The sequence below is a fragment of the Ranitomeya variabilis genome, chromosome 1 (genome assembly GCF_051348905.1).
Source record: "Ranitomeya variabilis isolate aRanVar5 chromosome 1, aRanVar5.hap1, whole genome shotgun sequence".
Lineage (NCBI taxonomy): Eukaryota > Metazoa > Chordata > Amphibia > Anura > Dendrobatidae > Ranitomeya > Ranitomeya variabilis.
In genome coordinates, this window is record NC_135232.1 from 84,166,830 (window position 1) to 84,190,787 (window position 23,958).

Below are 23,958 nucleotides of genomic sequence, written 5' to 3' on the forward strand. Positions count from 1 at the left end.
ATAAGGTGGGCACTGTGGTATAACCCCTTCTCGCTGTTTCAGGTTGGGTGGTCTTGGAGTTCTTCACTTCTGCCATTATGTTCTTCTGACTGGGGGCGGATGACGGACGAGCAGGTGGAGGTGGAGGGCAGATCAGGCGGAGGGCGGGCGAGCAGGGTGAGTCTCTCTAGTGAAAAGAGGCTTCAGGTGGCTCACAGTGGCTGTGTCTGTACTGATATCATGTGGCTGATGAGGGAAGGCGAGTGGTGACTGGGGCCGCATCCAACAGGGTCCAGGGGGAGACTAGTGGGGACTGGGGCCGCACCCAACAGGGTCCAGGGGGAGACTAGTGGGGACTGGGGGCTGCATCCAACAGGGTCTAGGGGGAGACTAGTGGGGACTGGGGCCGCATCCAACAGGGTTCAGGGGGAGGCTAGTGGGGACTGGGGCCGCATCCAACAGGGTCCAGGGGGAGGCTAGTGGGGACTGGGGCCGCATCCAACAGGGTCCAGGGGGAGGCTAGTGGGGACTGGGGGTCGCATCCAACAGGGTCTAGGGGGAGACTAGTGGGGACTGGGGCCGCATCCAACAGGGTTCAGGGGGAGGCTAGTGGGGACTGGGGCCGCATCCAACAGGGTCTAGGGGGAGACTAGTGGGGACTGGGGCCGCATCCAACAGGGTCCAGGGGAGGCTAGTGGGGACTGGGGCCGCATCCAACAGGGTCTAGGGGGAGACTAGTGGGGACTGGGGCCGCATCCAACAGGGTTCAGGGGGAGGCTAGTGGGGACTGGGGGTCGCATCCAACAGAGTCCAGGGGGAGGCTAGTGGAATGTATAAGATGCTGGATGATCCTGAGCTGCTACAAAACCAAATGCCCAACTAACATCAGGCAGCAGCTCGGGATCATCCAGTAACTTATAAGTTTTGGTTGGGGTTTGGAAGGGGGGTGGGGAATTACTGAAGCAAGTTGGTATATATGATCGGAAACATCTTTATTATTATGACAGTGTAATTTTTGAAAGGGGGCTGTCGGTCTGTGCACCCACAGCAGTGCACGGACTGGGTGCCGATCTCCTGACCAGCATCCTCATACATGCTGTGAGGCTGCAAATTTCAGATTTGGAGACCCGCGGCCGGTCCATGCACCACGGTCCAAGTGCAGACCGGTATTCACCAGAAGTTGAGCTTTTCCAAGAGAGGGCGGAGGAACTGTGGAAGGTTCGAGGGGTGGAGGTGGAATTGGGGGTGGAGCCTGGGCAGAGTTTCAAGGGGGCCCCAAAATTTTGACAGTATGGGGCCCTGGAATTCCTAGTGGCAGCCCTGATTATACCACACGCTGATCGACATAAAAAGCTCAATAAACAATTCCTGAATTGCTGGCTTTTGCTGATTCTGCCTCCCAAAACCAGGAATAGAAAGCAATAAGAAAATGTGTGCCCAAAGATGGTAGCAATAAAAACATCAGCTCGTCCCGCAAAGAACAAGCCCTCACATGACTCAATCTGCAGAAATACAGAAAAATTATAGCTCTCAAAATATGAAAATGTAAAAACTTTTTTTTTGCTAAAAATCATTTCTTAGTGTGTGATAGCAGCCAACCATAAAAAATATATAAATCTGGTATGGACCTGAAGAATTAACCAATCTTATCAATTATCCTGCCCGAAGAATGGTGTAAAAAATAAATGAAACAAATTATTCACCTGCTGTTGATTTTTTTTATCTGCCTCATTTATCTTGAGCTCTACACTGAGCGATTACACCAGAGTTTCCGTGTAGATTCAGACAGAACCTCCCTATAATGAGGCAGATGGAGACACTGTGGTGCAGTCTGGCCTATGATGTGGCAGTGTCCATCCTTTTAGGTGCCCTCTAAGGTGTATAAATACAGTACTGCCAAGCAGATATGTCAAAAAGGGGAATAACAACCACAAAAAAGAGAAAAACTACCCCTATATATAAATACTCTTTATTAATAATCAATAATACAAATGTCAAAAACAATACAAAAAATTGATTAAAAAACACCCTAAAAAAGAGGGTTCAAACAACAGGGACTCAGGGTAGCAAGCCTTGAAAACAATTTTTACAGGTAATAATATCTACTATACAATTGTCTAAGGGTCACTTCCGTCTGTCTGTCCTTCTTTCTGTCTTTCTTTCTGTCACGGATATTCATTGGTCGCAGCCTCTGTCTGTCATGGAATCCAAGTCGCTGATTGGTCATGGCAAAACAGCCACGACCCATCAGCGACGGGCACAGTCCGGTGGAAAAATGTCCGCTCCTTCCTCCCTGCAGTCAGTGCCCGTTCCATACTCCCCTCGAGTCTGCCCTCACACAGGGTTAATGGCAGCGGTAATGGACCGCGTTATGCCGCGGTGTAATGCACTCCGATACCGCTGCTATTAACCCTGTGTGACCTACTTTTTACTATTCATGCTGCCTATGCAGCATGAATAGTAAAATGATCAAATGTTAAAAATAATAAAAAAAAAAAAAAATCGTTATATACTCACCGTCTGTCGGCCCCTGGATCGACAACAGGCCTTTCCCGCTCGCGACACTCTGGTAACCGGTCCATGCTGCGATCTCGCAAGATGATGACGTAGCAGTCTCGCGAGACCGCTACGTCATCATCTTGCGACACCGCAATGCACTCTTCAGACCGGAGCACACGAGCAGCGTCGGTAACCGCTTCGCTTGGATCCGGGGGCTCCGGAAGGTGAGTATATAACTATTTTTTATTTTATTTCTTTTTTTAACAGGGTTATGATGCCCATATTGCTATATACTATGTGGGCTGGGCAATAAACTACATGGGCTGGGCAATAAACTACGTGGCTGGGCAAAATACTACATGGGCTGTGCTATATACTACGTGGCTGGGCAATATACTTCGTGACTATACAACGTGGGCTGCTCAATATACTACGTGGACTGCGCAATAAACAACGTGGGCTGCGCAATATACAACGTGGGCTGCGCAATGTACAACGTGGGCTGCGCAATATACTACGTGGGCTGCGCAATGTACTATGTGGGCTGCGCAATGTACAACGTGGGCTGCGCAATGTACAACGTGGGCTGCGCAATGTACAAAGTGGGCTGCGCAATGTACTACGTAGGCTGCGCAATGTACTACGTGGGCTGCACAATGTACTACGTGGGCTGTGCAATATACAACGTGGGCTGCGCAATGTACTGCGTGGGCTGCGCAATGTACTGCGTGGGCTGCGCAATGTACTGCGTTGGCTGCGCAATGTACTGCATGGGCAGCACGGTGGCGCAGTGGATAGCACAGCAGTCTTGCAGCGCTGGAGTCCTGGGTTCAAACCCCACCAAGGACAACATCTGCAAAGAGTTTGTATGTTCTCTCCGTGTTTGCGTGGGTTTCCTCCGGGTACTCCGGTTTCCTCCCACATTCCAAAGACATACTGATAGGGAATTTAGATTGTGAGCCCCAATGGGGACAGCGATGATAATGTGTGCAACCTATAAAGCGCTGCGGAATATGTTAGCGCTATATAAAAATAAAGATTATTATTATTGTTGGCTGCGCAATGTACAACGTGAGCTGTGTTATATACTATGCATACATATTCTAGAATACCCGATGCGTTAGAATCTGGCCACCATCTAGTGCCTAATATTAGCCCTAGTAGGCCCTGGGATCTGATGGCCTACCTGACAGCGGAGGTTGGCACCCTAAAGTTGCGATGTGGCGTCCCCGCTCCACGGTGGCTATCCCTTCAATCCCTAGGCTTACCCTTAAATCTAAATTGAACCACAGAACAAAAACAACAATAGACTACAGATCAAAATTGATCCATATCTCCTGTTAGCACCATATAGCACTGCACCTGGCAAACACACCCAACTATAATAGAAAAATATAAAGCCTTATTGGGCTATAGATGGATCGCCCCCACGCATAGGGCAATGGGATACTCGGTACCGGGTCTATCTCTCTGGATTCTGGGGATGTCACGGTGGCCCGACCCGGTCCGTGGCCCTTCTGAGGGGCGTCCAATTAAAGGTGAAGTAGTTTGTACGGTGTTCGTGACGCCACCTTTGGTATTTGGTCAGGGTGACCGATGCTGCTAGGGGTCCGCTGGGGTGATGGAATGGCAGCTAGATGGTATACCTTCCCACAGGTGAAGTATGTCCCTAGGGCTTCCCAGAAGTTTAGATGGTGGATGATGAATGGCGCAGTGAATAACGAGGACACAAGGTTGCAGTCTCTTTACCTTTTACTGAAGACTTCGGAGTCCACAGTCCAGAGTACCGTTCACAGGGCAAGCTGAGTCCGGTCGGTCCGAAGGCACATCCAGAGTTCCCTTATCCAGGTGGAAATCAGTAGCCTTCCTACTAGCGCCTGTGTGTTGTAGTACCTCCCTGCTGAGCACCACGGGATAGTCCTCACAACTTTCGTGGATGTTTCTGATGTTCTCTCTCTCTGTCCCCCAGATGATATGGATAGGACAACCCGTATGACGGGGTAGGCCTGGAGCTATTTTATAGGGACCCTAGAGACGCCCCTCTCCCACAATTTTGCCTCCGTGTCTTCATAGGTATTAAGGTCATCAGCCAACTTGGAATCAACTGTCCTGCCGGTCTCTGAAGTAATGCGTAGAGCCTATTACTCCCTTGGTGTTCCGGCCACCGGCTACACGCCTCAGAAGGAGGCTGCCGATCTTGGGGCAGAACTCCTCCCGGTATTATCTCCTTGTGCTGTGACTTCGTTTCTCGCTCTCCACAATACAATTCGCTCCGTGCAGGCACAGCTCCGTAATGTTCTATCTCGTGCTTGGTCTCTGTCAGGATCCCACCCCTGACAGGGACCCTCTGTCTGCAGCTCAGATGTTCCTCCTTCTCTTCCTGTCTGCCTGACAGGTCCTCTCTGGGTCAAACCCAGGTAGCTTCTCACTAACTTCCTATCCAACCCACCAGTGTTACCCGTGTGTGAGGAGTGGCCTAGTAGATAGTACCTTTGCTCCCCCTGGTGGACTGGAGTGTGAAGTGTAGTGTGTGACTGTGATACCTGGTCAGGTGAACTCCTTTAGTACCATCAGATGTAATATCACTCCCCCTGGTGGAAGAGTGACATTACTGCAGCAACCAGGACTCTGGGTCGCTGCATATAGAACAGCCTTACAGTGGAGTCCATATGAAAGGAGCCTATCATGGATCTGATTAAGTCTCATTGGCCCAGGAGAATGGTCAAAAAATTAGGTTAGATACAGTATAAGCCCCAAGGAAAGAAAAAGATTAATAGATTAGTTGTATAAGCACATAAGAATCTCTATCAGGGACCGTATAGTAGCTCAATAATCACTTATACAAGCAGCCTTATACAGTATGCGTCAAATAGGTTTTTATAGAGAAAAAATATATATACCATAGCACTACCATCTTTGTTGTTAAAGTGCTGAAAATGCAAATAAGGTGCCACAAAAATCATATTGGCTGACTACAGCATTTTATTGTATGAATTTGACTAAAGTTTTACCTCTTGGAATTATTTTAATGTAGCTATACTAAGATATAAGTTTTAAGATTAGTTTAGGAATTCTTTTTCCCACTACTGCTGGTTAATTGTGTTACAAAAACATTTTGATTTGTAATAAAATGCTTGAATTTGGGAGTGAAGTTTATCCACCTAACTCCATGTCGCCAGTTCAGTTTAATGATGTCTGTGTGAACTGAATTCACTGGCAGGTGTTGTAAAGATCCTGCAGCTAATGAGGAATACTTGGAAAATTGGTGTTAATGACCGCGCATGAACAACAATCATGGGCGCCGTAACTACTGTACCAGGGTAGGACGCACAGCAGCTGTTAGAGGGACGAGCAACTAAGGAGGTCCATCTCCACTCAGATGTAAGGTGCAGTTAGCAATCACTGCGGATAAAGGAAGATACGGTCTTACCAAGTCTTCTAATGCAAAAACTCTTCTTGGCATTTGCTCTCCTCTCCTCGGTAGGTAGTGCTGCATTTGGAGTTTGGAGTTTAGGATGTAGTTTTTGCTATTTTTGGGAGATGACCCACTTCCCACTTTGGCTATAAAATCATCCTTAAATGCAGCCTAATAGAGGGGTATCCCAAATAAGTGTTTTTCTTCATGAAATCCATAGGTCATAAGGAATTAAACAAGCCTTTTATTGGTGAAATACAGATACAGCATTCCTTAGTTTGTCACTTGGGTACTAGTCGGTCACTGAAGTTTCGCAGAAGTAAACCTAATAAACTATCCCAGTGCAGCTCCAGACTCAAGCAATCACTTTATTGGGGTATTTAACGTTTACATGGAGTGTTGTTGTAAGTGTAATATAAGTCATCATTACTGTGTTTCACAGTGACAATCCTAGTAATACAGGGACCTTTACAAGGAATGAGATGGAAAGTGGGCAGAGCACAGCGGAATCCCCCTTACCACCCACACCGCTCATCACTGGCACTAGTAGAGAACCAGCCAGACACACATGGGCCACACAGAAGAGCAGCATAGCAGGGTGACAGCTGGGAGGAGGCAGAACCATCAAAGCCTCCGTAACTAGAATGTTAGTTATTGATTTATTTACTTATTTATTTATGCAATTTAACACGTTGAGGACAAAATTGTAATTTGTACTTTTTCCTGTCTGTGCCGTACTAGTCACTGGATGCTTTTCCTTTCATGTTGGGCAATACAATGCTTTCTTTTCTGTTGCATTTCCATGGCAAGTAAATAGAGCACAACTGTTTGATTTGTCAGAAAAGAAGATAAGGGTCATGTCTCTATTGTGAACAGGTAAGCAAGTTGAAGAATAAATGATCTCTCAGGGTATGTGCACACGTCAGGGTTTCTTGCAGAAATTTCCTGGAGAAAACCGGAAATTTTCTGCAAGAAATCCGCCTTTTTTTTTGTGTGTTTTTTTCCCGTTTTTTTCGCGTTTTTTTAGCATTTTGCAAGCGTAATTAGCTTGCAGAATGCTAAAGTTTTCCAAGCGATCTGTAGCATCGCTTGGAAAACTGACTGACAGGTTGGTCACACTTGTCAAACATACTGTTTGACAAGTGTGACCAACTTTTTACTATAGATGCAGCCTATGCAGCATCAATAGTAAAAGATAGAATGTTTAAAAATAATAAAAAAAAAAAAAAAAGGTTATACTCACCTGCAGACAGCCAATCTCCTCAGCGGCGTCCGTTCCTATAGATGCTGTGTGTGCAGGACCTTCGATGACGTCGCGGCTTGTGATTGGTCGTGTGAGCGGTCACATGAGCGGTCACGTGACCAATCACAAGACCGCGACGTCATCACAGGTCCTTCACACAGACCATCTAAAGGAACGGAAGCGGCAGCATGCCTCCGGAGCCATCGAAGGTGAGTATATCACTATTTTTTATTTTAATTCTTTTTTTTTAACAATTATATGGTGCCCAGTCCGAGGAGGAGAGTCTCCTCTCCTCCACCCTGGGTACCAACCGCACATAATCTGCTTACTTCCCGCATGGTGTGCACAGCCCCGTGCGGGAAGTAAGCAGATCAATGCATTCCTAGGTGTGCGGAACCCCGCAATTCCGCAAATGTAATGAATATGTTGCTTTTTTTTCCGCAATGCGATTTTTTCGCGGAAAAAATGCAACATTTGCACAAAAAATGCGGAATACCCTGTAAATAATAGGAGGCATTTGTTAGCATTTTTTTCGCGTTTTTTTCGCGTTTTTATCACGTTTTTATAGCGAAAAAAACGCAAAAAATCCTGAACGTGTGCACATGGCCTAAAAGGGCCATAGTTAAAGTTGACACTTTCTTTGTATTTTACTATATATGTATATATACACTGCTCAAAAAAATAAAGAGAACACTAAAATACCACATCCTAGATATCTCTGAATAAAATATTCCAGTTGCTATTTTTTATTCATTGCATAGTGGAATGTGTTCAGAACAATAAAACATAACAATTATCAGTGTAAATCAAAATCAATATCCCATAGAGGTCTGGATTTGGAATAATACTCAAAATCAAAGTGGAAAATCAAATTACAGGCTGATCTAACTTCAGTGGAAATGCCTCATGATAAGGTAAAGATGCTCAGTATTGTGTGTGGCCTCCACGTGCCTGTATGACCTCCCTACTGTACCACGCCTGGGCATGCTCCTGATGAGGTGGGGGATGGTCTCCTAAAGGATCTCCTCCCTGACCTAGACTAAAGCATCTGCCAACCTCTGGACAGTCTGTGGTGCAACGTGACATTGGTGGATGGAGCAAGACATGATGTCCCAGATGTGCTCAATCGGATTCAGGTCTGGGGAACGGGTGGGCCAGTCCATAGCTCCAATGCCTTCATCTTGCAGGAACTGCTGACACACTCCAGCCAAATGAGGTCTGGCATTGTCCTGCATTAGGAGGAACCCAGGGCCAACCGCACCAGCATATGGTCTCACAAGGGTCTGAGGATCTCATCTCTGTACTTAATGGCTGTCAGGCTACCTCTGGCGAGCACATGGAGGGCTGTGCGGCCCTCCAAAGAAATGCCACCCCACACCATTGCTGACCCACTGGCAAACCGGTCATGCTGAAGGATGTTGCAGGCAGCAGATCGCTCTCCACGGCGTCTCCAGATTCTATCACGTGTGTCACATGTGCTCAGTGTGAACCTGCTTTCATCTTTGAAAAGCACAGGGCACTAGTGGGGAATTTGCCAATCCTGGTGTTCTGTGGCAAATGCCAAGTGTCCTGCACGGTGTTGGGCTGTGAGCACAACCCCCATGTGTGGATGTCGGGCACTCAGACCATCCTCATGGAGTCGGTTTCTACCCGTTTATGCAGACACATGCACATTTGTGGCCTGCTGGAGGTCATTTTGCAGGGCTCTGGCAGTGCGCCTCCTGTTCCTTCTTGCACAAAGGGTTGCTGCCCTCCTGCGGCCCCCTCCATGTCTCCTGGTGTACTGGCCTGTCTCCTGGTAGCGCCTCCAGCCTCTGGACACTACGCTGACAGACTCCGCAAACCTTAAGACTTTAAGTCCATCTAGTTCAACCCATAGCCTAACCTAACATGCCCTAACATGTTGATCCAGAGGAAGGCAAAAAAAAACCATGTGGCAAAGAGTAAGCTCCACCTTGGGGAAAAAAATTCCTTCCCGACTCCACATACGGCAATCAGACTAGTTCCCTGGATCAACGCCCTATCAAGGAATCTAGTGTATATACCCTGTAACATTATACTTTTCCAGAAAGGTATCCAGTCCCCTCTTAAATTTAAGTAATGAATTACTCATTACAACATCATACGGCAGAGAGTTCCATAGTCTCACTGCTCTTACAGTAAAGAATCCGCGTCTGTTATTATGCTTAAACCTTTTTTCCTCCAGACGTAGAGGATGCTCCCTTGTCCCTGTCTCAGGTCTATGAATAAAAAGATCATCAGAAAGGTCTTTGTACTGTCCCCTCATATATTTATACATTAAAATAAGATCACCCCTTAGTCTTCGTTTTTCCAAACTAAATAGCCCCAAGTGTAATAACCTATCTTGGTATTGCAGACCCCTCAGTCCTCTAATAACCTTGGTCGCTCTTCTCTGCACCCGCTCCAGTTCAGCTATGCCTTTCTTATACACCAGAGACCAGAACTGTGCACAGTATTCTAAACACTCCTCCAACCTTCTAGCCATTTTCTCCCCCAGCACAGCTGCACTTTCCCCACTGAGATGCAGCCCATCCCTAGCGTAGAATAACTTGGCACACACGTGGACTGATGCTGAGTGAAAATTTAATAAAGAGAGTACATACAGACGTTTCGGTCAAAGACCTTCTTCAATGTACTGAACAAAAATAATAACAATAGAACATAATAAATAAACGCATGGCCCCACCTACTTCAGCGGTAATGACACGCATGAATCAGGATACTCACAGCGCAGGGGCACTTCCGGTTAGCCACTTCCGGTAGCGCGCTTCATAACGCGCTCACTCACGGCACTTACACCACTGCCTCCTTACACAGAGGACTAGCGGTGGATGCCGCGTCCTGAGAGGACCAATATAGGTAAGCACTGGACCGGATCACAGACTGCACTTTACAGGCGAGTGCCTCTTTAGCAATATGTACTCCTCTTTCCTCCACAGCGGATATGCTGCACAGCTCATGATTACTCCTGACGGAGCCTATAAGGGGTATGTCATGCAGCTCTATCTGCACAATATGCCAGTATAGACCACCATAGGTTTATAATTATTTTATATACGTCTACAGGTTTCCCCCTTCTTTTCCTCACGTATCTGAGTAACAGACAAATTAACTTGTGAGAGGGTAAGCTCTCTTCCGCTTTGTACTCATCATCCCTTACCCCTCACTCCCACGGTCACCAGGGCACCAGTCCCCCATAACATTTATAACTTTTGTGCATGAGTATTGGCACGTTTCTCTCTAAACTGCACAGTACAAGACAGTGGCAATTCAAGCACATGACAAGCCTTCAGCAGTTTATTTCCTTTATTCAGCTTAAAATTACAAAAGACCACGAATTTATTTATTATATGCATTCCATGTATTTTGTATATACCTTATTTATTATGTTCTATTGTTATTATTTTTGTTCAGTACATTGAAGAAGGTCTTTGACCGAAACGTCTGTATGTACTCTCTTTATTAAATTTTCACTCAGCATCAGTCCACGTGTGTGCCAAGTTATTCTTCAAGATTATATGGTTTGGGCACCTACTTGCGCACCACCCGTAATAGTAGTGCCTACGGATATCTCTTACATCCCTAGCGTAGAGCCTGTAGCCCACTGAGAAGTCGGCCCAGTTCTGCAGGAACCCAAACCCCTCCTTCCTACACCAATTCTTGAGCCACTTATTAACCTCCCTAATCTCCCGTTGCCTCTCTGGCGTGGCACGAGGTACAGGCAGTATTTCAGAAAATACCACGTTGGAGGTCCTTGCTTTCAGCTTGCAGCCTAATTCCCTGAAATCATCTTTAAGGACCTTCCACCTACCTCTAACTTTGTCATTTGTGCCAATGTGCACAATGACCGCTGGGTCCTCACCAGCCCCTCCCAGTAATCGCACCAGGTAGGCAGCACACCGTTCGACGATCCCTGTCTTTGTGACAGATTGCCCCATCTGTTCCCCTAATAATTGAGTCCCCCACTACTAGCACCTGTCTGGCCTGCCCTGCTCTCCTATTTCCCTCCTTACTGGAGCAGTCACTCCTCTGGCTTTCAGAGGACATGCCTGGCTGCAGCAGTTCTACCCCTGTACTGGCACCCCCCTCATCTGCCAACTTAGCAAACTTATTGGGGTGAGCCAGATCAGGACTAGCCTCCCTGGCACTCTTACTTCTACTCTGCTTTCTAACTGTCACCTTCTTGCTACAGCTCACATTGATGTGCCATCCTGGATGAGCTGCACTACCTGAGCCACTTGTGTGGGTTGTAGTGTCCGTCTCATGCTACCACGAGTGTGAAAGCACAGCCAACATTCAAAAGTGACCAAAACATCAGCCAGAAAGCATTGGTACTGAGATGTGGTCTGTGGTCCTCACCTGCAGAACCACTTCTTTTTTAATAAATTTGCAAACATTTCTACATTTCTGTTCTTTTTTCAGTCAAGATGAGGTGCAGAGTGTATATTAATGAGAAAACAAAATAACTTTTTTGACTTTACCAAAAATAGTATCTAATCTTTGTGTGTGTCTGCTGATTGTTGCTATACCCCTCCATCTGTGACCGCCCCTCATCCACGTTTCAAACATGTACAGACATCCAGGAGAGGATTATGACAAGACAGAGGAAATTGAAGAAAAAGGGATCACATCAGTTGAACAATATGTCACTGGGGTCTGAGATCGTTCCTCAGGAACCATTAAAGGTCATCTGTGCTAAGGTTTAAAGGGAATCCGTCAATGGTATAGCTGTCTACAAAGGAGAGCAGGTCATAGAAAGTTAAATAAAATGATACTTTGATATCTGCAATCTGATCTCTTATTCAAGAGAAATCCACATTTTTCTTAATATACAGCTCTGGCAAAAATTAAGAGGCCACTGCACAGTTTTATAAAAATCAGCTTCTCTACATGTCTGACAGCCATTCCATTCCGGTGTCAGTTGAATTCCAACCAGAGTACACGTCACTCTACTTAATGTGCTTCTGATTAGGTGATCACCTGAACCAAATATTATTTAATGAAGGAAAGTATAAAAAAAAACCTGCTGTGGTGTTCGCAATCCTCTTGCAATAGGACAAGCTGGATGGCAAAACAAGTGCTAGTAATATTCCAAAAGTAATAGGAATGACAAAATAAATTTTAACCATGCGAAGGGAGTTGAAAAGAAAAGTCTTGAGTGAGGAAAAGAAGGGCTCAATTCTGGCTTTACTAGCAAAGGGACACAGTTAGCATCATGTTGCCTCCATCCTTAAACTTTCTAAGACGGCAGTCAATAATGACAAGGTCAAGCAGCGGACAACAAAGCTACAGACCGGCAGAGGGTGAAAACGACTCTCCACTGACCGGGATGACCGTCATCTTGTTGGAATGTCACTCAGCAACCACAGGATGACATCAAGTGACCTACAAAAGGAATGGCAAATGGCAGCTGGGGTGAAGTGCACTGCAAGAACAGTTCGTAACAGGCTCATAGAGGCAAGACTCAAGTCATGTAAAGCTAGAAAAAAACCTTTCATCAATGAGAAGCAAAGGAGAGCCAGGCTGAAGTTTGCCAAAGACCGCAAGGTTTGGACCATAGAGGACTGGAATAAGGTAATCTTCTCTGATGAGTCTAATTTTCAGCTTTGCCCAACACCTGGTCATCTAATGGTTGGACTTGGACCTGGAGAGGTGTACAAGCCACAGTGTCTTGCAACCACTGTGAAATTTGGTGAAGGATCGGTGATGATCTGGGGATGCTTCAGCAAGGCTGGAATTGGGCAAGTTGTTCTTTGTGAATGACGTATGAATCAAGCCGCATGCAAGGTTACCCTGGATAAACAGTTGATTCCTTCTGCTCTGGCAATATTCCCCAACTCTGAGGACTTTTTTTTCCAGCAGGACAATGTGCCATGCCTCACAGCTAGGTTAATCAATGTGTGGATGAAGGACCACCACATCAAATCCCTGTCATGGCCAGCCCAATCTCCAGACCTGAACCCCATTGAAAAAATCTGGAATGTAAACAAGAGGAAGATGGATAGTCACAAGCCATCAAACAAAGAAGAACTGCTTACATTTTTGTACCAGGAGTGGCATAAGGTCACCCAAAAGCAGTGTGAAAGACTGGTGGAAAGCATGCCAAGACGCATGAAATCTGTGATTAAAAATGATTATGGACTTGGGGTTTTTTTGGCATTATTTGAGGTCTGCAAGCAATGCATTTTTTTTGTTATTTTGACCATTTCTCATTTTCAGAAAATAAATGCAAAATTTATTGCTTGGAGCTTCGGAGACATGTTGTCAGTAGTTTATAGAATAAAAGAACAATTTACATTTTACTCAAAAATATACCTATAAAGAGAAAAATCAGACAAACTGAAAATTTTGCAGTGGTCTCTTAATTTTTGACAGAGCTGTATAAATGAGCTGTTAAAATCTATGGGCCGGACACAGCTCTGCCTGAGAATCTGCCTCTAGAGCTTACTTTAAATGAAAAAAATGAAAGAGGGAATTACCAGTGTGAGGCATGTAGATAAGGAGAGCAGACTGTCAGTTGTTACATGTCACCATTTTATTTATAATAAGCTCTGTAGGCAGAATCACAGTGAGGCCTACGTCCGGCCCATAGATCTTAACAGCTCATTTACATTATTGAGTTAGGGTACCGTCACACAGTACCATTTTGATCGCTACGACGGTACGATTCGTGACGTTCTAGCGATATCGTTACGATATCGCAGTGTCTGACACGCAGCAGCGATCAGGGATCCTGCTGAGAATCGTACGTCGTAGCAGATCGTATGGAACTTTCTTTCGTCGCTTGATCACCCGCTGACATCGCTGGATCGTTGTGTGTGACAGCGATCCAGCGATGTGTTCGCTTGTAACCAGGGTAAACATCGGGTAACTAAGCGCAGGGCCGCGCTTAGTAACCCGATGTTTACCGTGGTTACCAGCGTAAACGTAAAAAAAACAAACAGTACATACTTACATTCCGGTGTCTGTCCCCGGCGTCTCAGCTTCTCTCCACTGTGTGAGCGCCTGCCGGCCGGAAAGCGAGCACAGCGGTGACGTCTGACGTCACCGCTGTGCTTTCCGGCTATGGCGCTTACACAGTGGAGAGAAGCTGAGACGCCGGGGACAAACACCGGAATGTAAGTATGTACTGTTTGTTTTTTTTACGTTTACGCTGGTAACCAGGGTAAACATCGGATTACTAAGCGCGGCCCTGCGCTTAGTTACCCGATGTTTACCCTGGTTACCGGGGACTTCGGCATCGCTCCAGCGCCGTGATTGCAACGTGTGACCGCAGTCTACGACGCTGGAGCGATAATCATACGATCGCTGCGACGTCACGGATCGTGCCGTCGTAGCGATTAAAATGGTACTGTGTGACGGTACCCTAAGAAATGGCTTTCTCAGGAATAAGACATCAGATCACAGATATCAAGGTATTATTTTATTCAGATTTCTATGACCTACAAGTCCATATAGACGTCTTAGGAGGGTTGATCCTACTGACAGATTCCATTTAAGGAAGGGGATAAACAGAAGAACGCAGTGTATGGTAATTGGCTACTGGATATGATAATAGATGGTCATTTGAACTTGAAGAAGTTTAATTCTGTTTAATCAGGTATGGTAATTCTCAGTTGGGCTAGAGTCACACAAATGTATTTTCTGTTATCCAAGAAAATTGGGTCGATTAGGCCAATTACACTCTTAGCAAAGTGTGATCAGAGTGTGATCATAGTGTCCTCCAATTGTCTCGGTTGTGGAGAAGATGGAAAAAAAAAAATTCTCCATCTTCTGCATTCTGTGAGTCCATGAAAATCGAACCACATTTGGACGTCATCCGAGAGCAGTCCAATCTTTTCCATAGACCATAAATTTGCATGGCCAACATCCTATTTACGGATGTGAATCATGCTGGACATGTGTACGACTCCATACAATAACATTGGTGTGAGTGCAATCCGATGTTTTGTAGGATCACACTCAGACCGAAAATATGGTCATCTAGACAAAACAGAAAATTCACAATAGCCAATTAACGATCCAAATATGAGCATCTAGAGCATGGCTATGGGACCACAGATTGTGGGTATAATGTTCTCAGATTAAAGATTGAACACAGGCATGTGCATGGACGTCCTCCAGCCATTCCATGGACAGTTGCCTGATCATGAGTGTGAGTACTATTTCTTTCAGGGTTGTTTTTGTGGCCCACCCAGCATTACGGTATTTACCATAGGAAGAAGGATCTTTTAAGCTTTATCAACCCTATGAATTCTTCCATCTCAATTCCTACAATCAAAAAATAAAATTAACTTTCCTTTTTTCATTTAATCCAAACTACTTATCCTATCATAGAAATTACAATTCAGAATGATACGGCGGTATTACACAGAAGACCTTGAGATTTACATCAGTGGCATAATATTGTGTACAACAGTTAAACAAATATGAACCGTAAAGTCAGGATTTTACGCATGTAGAAAGAAAGGTGATGATCCATTGGTTTGAAAAAAAGACATTGAGAATTAAGATATATTTAAAACTTTGTTTCTACTGTCAGAGATCCATGTTTACTATGGCAGAATGAATATACAAAGCGCAGAATACACCCCGGCTCCCCACTGTTTATACAGATCCTAAGCTTTCTAAAACATGAGCCCAGGTCACAAAAGGTTGTATACTTTGTAGGATAAACTGTTTGTAAAAGCTGGATCAGCTGAGACAGTCCACACCAATTTTGTCCTTTCAAACGTGCTAGTTATTTTTTTAAATAGAGGCATAACTTGAAGGTTTAGATCCACTCTGGAAAAGGGCCCATGTGTGAATGCTTCCTCGTACCCCAATGCAATAACTGTGCAATGGGTTTTACCATTTAGTTTAAAAGAAGAACTGCCAAATGTGAATATTCAGTCTACCCATAAGGTATTTTATTTAATGTTATAATAGTGCATTATTAATGGTTTATGTTAGCCCATATCTCTCAATGCTGCAGTCCCTTTCACCAGTGGGTTTCAATATTAATTTATATATTTTAAACTGGCTCTATGCCCAAATATTAAAACTGTCTTACTAATTGTTCTTCATTTTTGCTATAGCATCGATTTATGCTCCAGTGCTTCTTTGCATTATTATTTAACATTAGCACAATTCCCATAGTGCTGCAGTCCTCACTGCAATTGGCCTCACTATCCATTTCTATATCTTAAAGTGGCTCTTTCCCCAAATATTGAAACAGTCTTGTTAATGTTCCTTACCTTATGATAGGGCATCAGTTAGTGCTCCACAGCAATATTAGTATTTTATATTAGTACAGATATCACCAGTGGGTCTCACTATCAAGTTATATCTTTTAAAGCGGCTTCATGCCCAAGTATTAAAATCGTCACAATTACGGTACGTTCTTCTCCTCTTTGTTAAAGCAGCAGTTTGTGCTCCAGAGCTGCTTCTCTTTCTGCAAAATTAATATTTCACATAGCTACATATCTCACAGTGCTGCAGTTCCACCCACCAGTGGGTCTCACTATCAAATTATAGCTTTTAAAATGGCTCTATGCCCAAGTTTTGAAAATCACAATAATATTCTTCACCTTTTGCTAGAGCGGTAGTTTGTGCTTCATAGCCTTTTTTCTCTACGAAAATAGGGGTAGGAAGTTTTTTCTCAATCAGTCAGAATGGTATATTATAATAAAAGTATTAATTCCTTGCAGACTCATCACTACTCCTCCCTGTTTCTGGGGTTTTACACTTGTTGTCTACTGTGACTGATGAAGGCCATCATAGACTGTCGCGGTGATATCTTGACCTCTACTGTGGCCAGTGATTGACTGACTCTTGGCAATAACAGTTCATTGTGGGAATCCCACAGAAATCACAAAAATGAGTTGCCATGCTCATGAAGAGCAAATATGGCTGCTAATACAGCTATAACAGTGGTCATCCACCAGCTACTCAACAATCTAATATTGTATATCTGGTTTATATTAGAGGAAATACCTTTTCTGCGTTTATATCACTATAAGGCTTCTTTCACACTTCCGTCGTTACAGGGCCGTCACAAAGCGTTGGCGCAATGTACCGACGGACAGTGGTGATTTTCTGCACAACGTGGGCAGCGGACGCAGTGTTTCAACGCGTCCACTGCCCATAGTAAACTCCCAGGGAGGAGAGGGTGGAGTTTGTTATGAACTATACTTTTTGGCTCCCTCTTGTGGTCACTAGCGGTATGGCTTTTGGATACTCTTTCCCCAGGTTGGTAGTCACCTGGTTCGTTAAGACTCTGGGTGTTTCTATTTAAACTTCCTGGAGTCTCAGTCCATTGCCTGGCATCCATGTAATCAGTCCTTGTCTGGTTGCTCTTGTCTACTGGTCCTGATTTTTGCAACATAAGCTAAGTCCTGCTTTCTTGTTTTTTTTGTTATTTGTATTATTTTGTTTTTTGTCCAGCTTGTTCATAATGTGATTCCTGATTTTGCTGGAAGCTCTAAGGGGGCTGATATTCTCCCCCCATACCGTTAGTCGGTACGGGGGTTCTTGGATATTCAGCGTGGATATTTTGGTAGGGTTTTTCGCTGACCACATAAGTCCGCTTTCTATATTTCTGCTATTATTTAGTGGGCCTCTCTTTGCTGAATCTAGTTCATACTTACGTTTGTCCTTTCCTCTTACCTCACCGTTATTATTTGTTGGGGGCCTGTATCTACTTTGGGGTACCTTTCTCTGTAGGCAAGTGAGGTCTGTATTTTCTCTGAAAGGGTTAGTTAGATCTCCGGCTGGCGCGAGACGTCTAGAACCAACGTAGGTACGTTCCCCGGCTGCTATTAGTTGTGGGCTAGGATCAGGTATGTGGTCAGCTCAGTTACCACCTCCCTAAGAGCTAGTTTTTATGTTTGCAGACTTTGCTGAAGACCCTGAGATCCTCTGCCATTAGGATCACAACAGGAGTTACGGCCAGGCATGCACAGTTTAAAATGCAGGACACGATGTACGAAAAAACGTTCCCTTGAACGTTTTTTCGCTGCGACGGTCCGCCAAATACCGACGCGACGTGTGTCCATACGTCGAGATCCATCGGCAATACAAGTCTATGGGAAAAAACGCTTCCTGCGGGCACATTTGCAGGATGCGTTTTTTTTCCAAAAAACAATGCATTGTGACGGATCTAAAGAGACGGAAGTGTGAAAGTAGCCTAAGACTTACAACGGGACTTGAGAGAAAGCTGCAAATATTGGTTGTCACTTTTCTGATACGATAAAAAAAAACTATATAGAATTTGTGTGCTTTGTATTCACTCTCTGTTACCAGAATATTTTCTTCAAAATTATGTAAATGGATTAAAATGTCAAAAATATGATGGCAAAGTCTCCGTTATTGAATAGCTATGCATACATCTCAACCCAAAACTATGCCAGCGATGTACAGAACGTGACTAATTGACAAAGAATAACAGCAGACTGGCCATCGCTGGCCGGAGTCACATAATAATCTTATCTCTTGCTTATTTTCGAAAAAAGCCTGAAGCCAAAATATCAGGAAGAACAACACGAAGAAGGAAGCAGTGAGCAGAGCGTGCATAATACCCAGATTACGTCAATGTTTCATCCAGCGTCTGTGATAACACTGACGCATTTCGCTCTTAGCTCAGAATTTTCTTTCAGATTTGAATAAGATGATGTTACTTGGTCGCGGCACACAACATTAGCTCCAAGCGGAAACGCACTCATCGCCCATTAGCGTATGCGGCCTAGTTCTGTCTTATGCCACATGTCCTCGGATGTAAATGTAGTATCTGACCTTCAGGGCATGTACATAAGAGTTCAACATTTCTGAGTCTTCTAAACCACATCTGACATGTTTCCAATTAGATTTCAGTGAAAATAAAGGAGGATATGTGTGAATGCACACTGTCAGGGAGGTCGCTGTATGCTCACACTATAGGGGGTGATTTACTTAGTCTAGGAATTCATAGGAAAGCCGTAATAATATGAAGAAAAGGGTATATTGTACGCAGGAAAACCAAGAGGAAAATGCTTAAAAAATAACTTTTATTATTTGCGGTTAAAATATATTGTAAAAGAATATGCTATTCATATCGAAAAATGGAGGGTCAATGAAATATAGCCACCAGGTAAGTATGTCCAATATAATTAGATTAATACATGAAATAAACTAAGGGAACAAGGGAGTGTGTTCACCCTGACTAACCCTTCCTGACTGCAAAGAGTGGCATCCTAAGAATTCGATGTGGCACCTCTGCTCAACATAGGATATCCCTACCTTACCCTACTAAGACCTCCCTAAGCAAGACAACCATCATCACCCATATAACTCCCTAAGCAAGACAACCATCATCACCCATATAAAGTGCTGAAGTGCTCAATAACTCAATTAAAAAAAAGATGTATGTCTGGCTCAGTGAAACAGATCTAAGATAGATCTCATGTCAAACAAGATGGAGATATATATATATACTAGATGGCAGCCCGATTCTAAAGAATCGGGAGTCTAGAATCCATATATACTTTATTTATTCAAATGTAAGAATAATTTGGTGGGCGGGGACCCTCGGCCTCCGATTTGGTTGGCGGGGCCCCACGGCCTCCGATTTGGTGGGCGGGGTCCCTCTGCCTCCGCTTTGGTGGGCGGGGCCGCTCGGCCTTCGATTTGGTGGGCGGGGCTCCTCGGCCTCCGATTTGGTTGGTGGGGCCCCTCGGCCTCCGATTTGGTAGGCGGGGCCCCTTATCCTCCGATTTGGTGGGTGGGGACCCTCGGCCTCCGATTTGGTGGGCGGGGCCCCTCGGCCTCCGATTTGGTGGGCGGGGCCCCTCGGCCTCCGATGTGGTGGTCGGGGCCCCTCGGCCTCCGCTTTGGTGGGCGGGGCCGGGCCCCTCGGCCTCCGCTTTGGTGGGCGGGGCTGCTCGGCCTTCGATTTGTTGGGCGGGGCTCCTCGGCCTCCGATTTGGTGGGCGGGGACCCTCGGCCTTCGGTTTGGGGGGCGGGGCTCCTCGGCCTCCGATTTGGTTGGTGGGGCCCCTCGGCCTCCGATTTGGTGGGCGGGGCCCCTTATCCTCCGATTTCGTGGGCGGGGACTCTCGGCCTCCGATTTGGTGGGCGGAGACCCTCGGCCTCCGATTTGGTGGGCGGGGCCCCTCGGCCTCCGATTTGGTTGGCGGGGCCCCTCGGCCTCCGATTTGGTGGGTGGGGACCCTCGGCCTCCGATTTGGTGGGCGGGGCCCCTCGGCCTCCGATTTGGTTGGTGGGGCCCCTCGGCCTCCGATTTGGTGGGCGGAGACCCTCGGCCTCCGATTTGGTGGGCGGGGACCCTCGGCCTCCAATTTGGTGGGCGGGGACCCTCGGCCTCCGATTTGGTGAGCGGGGACCCTCGGCCTCCGATTTGGTGGGCGGGGACCCTCGGCCTCCGATTTGGTAGGCGGGGCCCCTCAGCCTCCGATGTGGTGGGCGGGGCCCCTCAGCCTCCGCTTTGGTGGGCGGGGCCAGGCCCCTCGGCCTCCGCTTTGGTGGGCGAGGCCGCTCGGCCTTCGATTTGGTGGGCGGGGCTCCTCGGCCTCCGATTTGGTTGGCGGGGCCCCTCGGCCTCCGATTTGGTTGGCGGGGCCCCTCGGCCTCCGATTTGGTGTGTGCTCTGCCTGGGGCCACTGTGCTCTGCCTGGGGCCCCATATGCTGCCTGGGGCCCCTGTGCTCTGCAAGGGGCCCCTGTGCTCTGCCTGGGGCCCCATGTTCTGCCTGGGGCCCCATGTTCTGCCTGGGGCCCCTGTGCTCTGCCTGGGGCCACTGTGCTCTGCCTGGGGCCCCATATGCTGCCTGGGGCCCCTGTGCTCTGCCTGGGGCCCCATATGCTGCCTGGGGCCCCTGTGCTCTGCCTGGGGCCCCTGTGCTCTGCCTGGGGCCCCATATGCTGCCTGGGGCCCCTGTGCTCTGCCTGGGGCCACTGTGCTCTGCCTGGGGCCCCATATGCTGCCTGGGGCCCCTGTGCTCTGCCTGGGTGTAGGACACTGGTGACGTCACTTATCTCCGGACATTAGCTCCGGACATTAGCTCCGGACATTAGCTCCGGACAAAGCCACGGAAGTTGGCACAAATTGCAGGAAGTAGTATTCTAGGCAATTATATATTAGATATATACTGTATATGGACCGTTTGCTGTCCAAAAGCTCATCATAATGTACAATTCCACCTCTTCTGGAGTTGGAAGGAGCTCCTTTGTCCCTTGGGACCCTGTGGGACCCTGTGGGGCTGCGCGGGTTGCACCAATGATTGCACCGATCCCGGAGCCGGGTGCGGGCGGTCGGGTGGGGATGCCGGGCCAGGCTGCGGGTATATAACGCGGCCGCTTTCTCTCCGCAGGATGGCTGACGCTCCGTCTGGGCCTAGCGTGCTCTCCCACTACCCCGGGGCCAGCCTCGCCCTGCCGCCAGGAGACGAGCAAGAGGATGGGCAAGAAGAGGAGGAGGAAGAAGAGGGCCGGTACGAGCTGTGCCGCGGACACCATCATCACCACCGCCGCCGCCATCGCCAGCAGCTCAACGGCCTGATCAGCCCCGTTCTGCGGCACATCAAGGCCCTGAAGAGCAAGCTGCCCCTGCCGCCCAGCATTGACTGGACTGCCACCCCCAACGGACTGGAGTGGCTGCAGCAGGTGGAGGACGAGGCGCTGCCCTCCTGCATGGCCGCCGCCTGCTCCCTGCGCCCCAGGTACGGCTCCATACGATACGTGCGCTTCGAGTCCGAGCTGCAAATGCCCGATATCATGAGACTGATCACCAAGGACCTGTCCGAGCCCTACTTCATATACACATACCGGTACTTCATCCACAACTGGCCGCAGCTCTGCTTCCTGGCTGTGGTAGAAGAGGAGTGTGTAGGTGCCATTGTCTGTATAATGGAAGAAGGAGGAGGAAGGCTTCTTTAAAGATAGGGGTGTTACAGCTGATGGCATCTATAACTGATTCTAATCATGGCAGTGTGGCAGGAAATGATCGGGGCACTATAAAGAAAGCTCTAATTGGTTGTCACTAATAGGGTGCTGTGACTGGCATTAAAACAGGCTTGTAGCTAACTCCAATGGAGAAACACGTAAGCTATCACTGACATGAGGGCACTGTCACTCTTTAGGGAGACATTGTAGCTGTCACTGTTATGGAGCTGTTGTCACTATTTTGAAGGCAACTGTGTTCATCATTGTTATGGAGCGCACTATGATTTTTGTCTTTGCAGGATGCACTGTGGCTATCACTATATTAACTCCTTAACCCCAAAGGGTGGTTTGCACGTTAATGACTGGGCCAATTTTTACAATTCTGACCACTGTCCCTTTATGAGGTTATAACTCTGGAACACTTCAACAGATCCTGATGATTCTGACATTGTTTTCTCGTGACATATTGTACTTCATGATAGTGGTAAAATTTCTTTGATATTACCTGCGTTCATTTGTGAAAAAAACGGAAATTTGGTACAAATTTAGAAAATTTCGCATATTTCCAACTTTGAATTTTTATGCCCTTAAATCACAGAGATAAGTCACACAAAATACTTAATAAGTAACATTTCCCACATGTCTACTTTACATCAGCACAATTTTTCAATTTTACATCAGTACAATCACCAAATTTGTTTTTTGTAAGGGAGTTCTAAGGGTTAAAAGTTGGCCAGCAATTTCTCATTTTTACAACACCATTTTTTTTAGGGACCACATCACATTTGAAGTCACTTTGAGTGGTCTATATGATAGAAAATAACCAAGTGTGACAACATTCTAAAAACTGCACCCCTCATGATGCTCAAAACCATATTCAAGTAGTTTATTAACCCTTCAGGTGTTTCACAGGAATTTTTGGAATGTTTAAAAAAAATGAGCATTTAACTTTTTTTCACAAAAAATTTACATCAGCTACAATTTGTTTTATTTTACCAAGGGTAACAGGAGAAATTGGACCCCAAAAGTTGTTGAACAATTCGTCCTGATTGTGCTGATACCCCATATGTGGGGGTAAACCACTGTTTGGGCGCATGGCAGAGCTCGGAAGGGAAGGAGCACCGTTTGATTTTTCAATGCAAAATTGACTGGAATTGAGATGGGATGCCATGTCGCGTTTGGAGAGCCCCTGGTGTGCCTAAACATTGAAACCCCCCACAAGTGACACCATTTTGGAAAGAAGTCCCCCTAAGGAACTTATCTAGATGTGTTGTGAGAACTTTGAACCTCCAAGTGTTTCACTACAGTTTATAACGCAAAGCCGTGAAAGTAAAAATTCTTTTTTTTTCCACAAAAATTATTTTTCAGCCCCCAGTTTTGTATTTTCCCAAGGGTAACATGAGAAATTGGACCCCAAAAGTTGTTGTCCAATTTGTCCTGAGTATGCTGATACTCCATATGTGGGGTGAACCACCGTTTTGGGGCATGGCAGAGCTCTGAAGGTAAGGAGCGATGTTTGGAATGCAGACTTAGATGGATTGGTCTGCAAGCGTCACGTTGCATTTGCAGAGCCCCTGATATACCTAAACAGTAGAAACCTCCCACAATTGACCCCATATTGGAAACTAGACCCCAAAGGAACTTAATTAGATGTGTTGTGAGAACTTTGAACACCCAAGTGTTTCACTACAGTTTATAACGCAGAGCCGTGAAAATAAAACATCTTTTTTTCCACAAGAATTATTTTTTAGCCCCCAGTTTTGTATTTTCTCAAGGGTAACAGGAGAAATTGAACCCCAAAAGTTGTTGTTCAATTTGTCCTGAGTACGGTGATACCCCATATGTTGGGGGTAACTACCGTTTGGGCGCATGGCAGAGCTTGGAAG

The 23,958-nt window shown here is 46.2% G+C and overlaps 1 pseudogene across 1 annotated transcript; it reads left to right on the top strand.

Moving 5' to 3' along the window:
• Nucleotides 1–23,703, top strand: LOC143793730 (N-alpha-acetyltransferase 30 pseudogene; annotated as a pseudogene). Its single transcript, XR_013220224.1, has 2 exons — nucleotides 1–156; nucleotides 21,502–23,703. The product of XR_013220224.1 is annotated as an N-alpha-acetyltransferase 30 pseudogene (transcript).
• The last annotated feature ends 255 nt before the right edge of the window (nucleotides 23,704–23,958 follow it).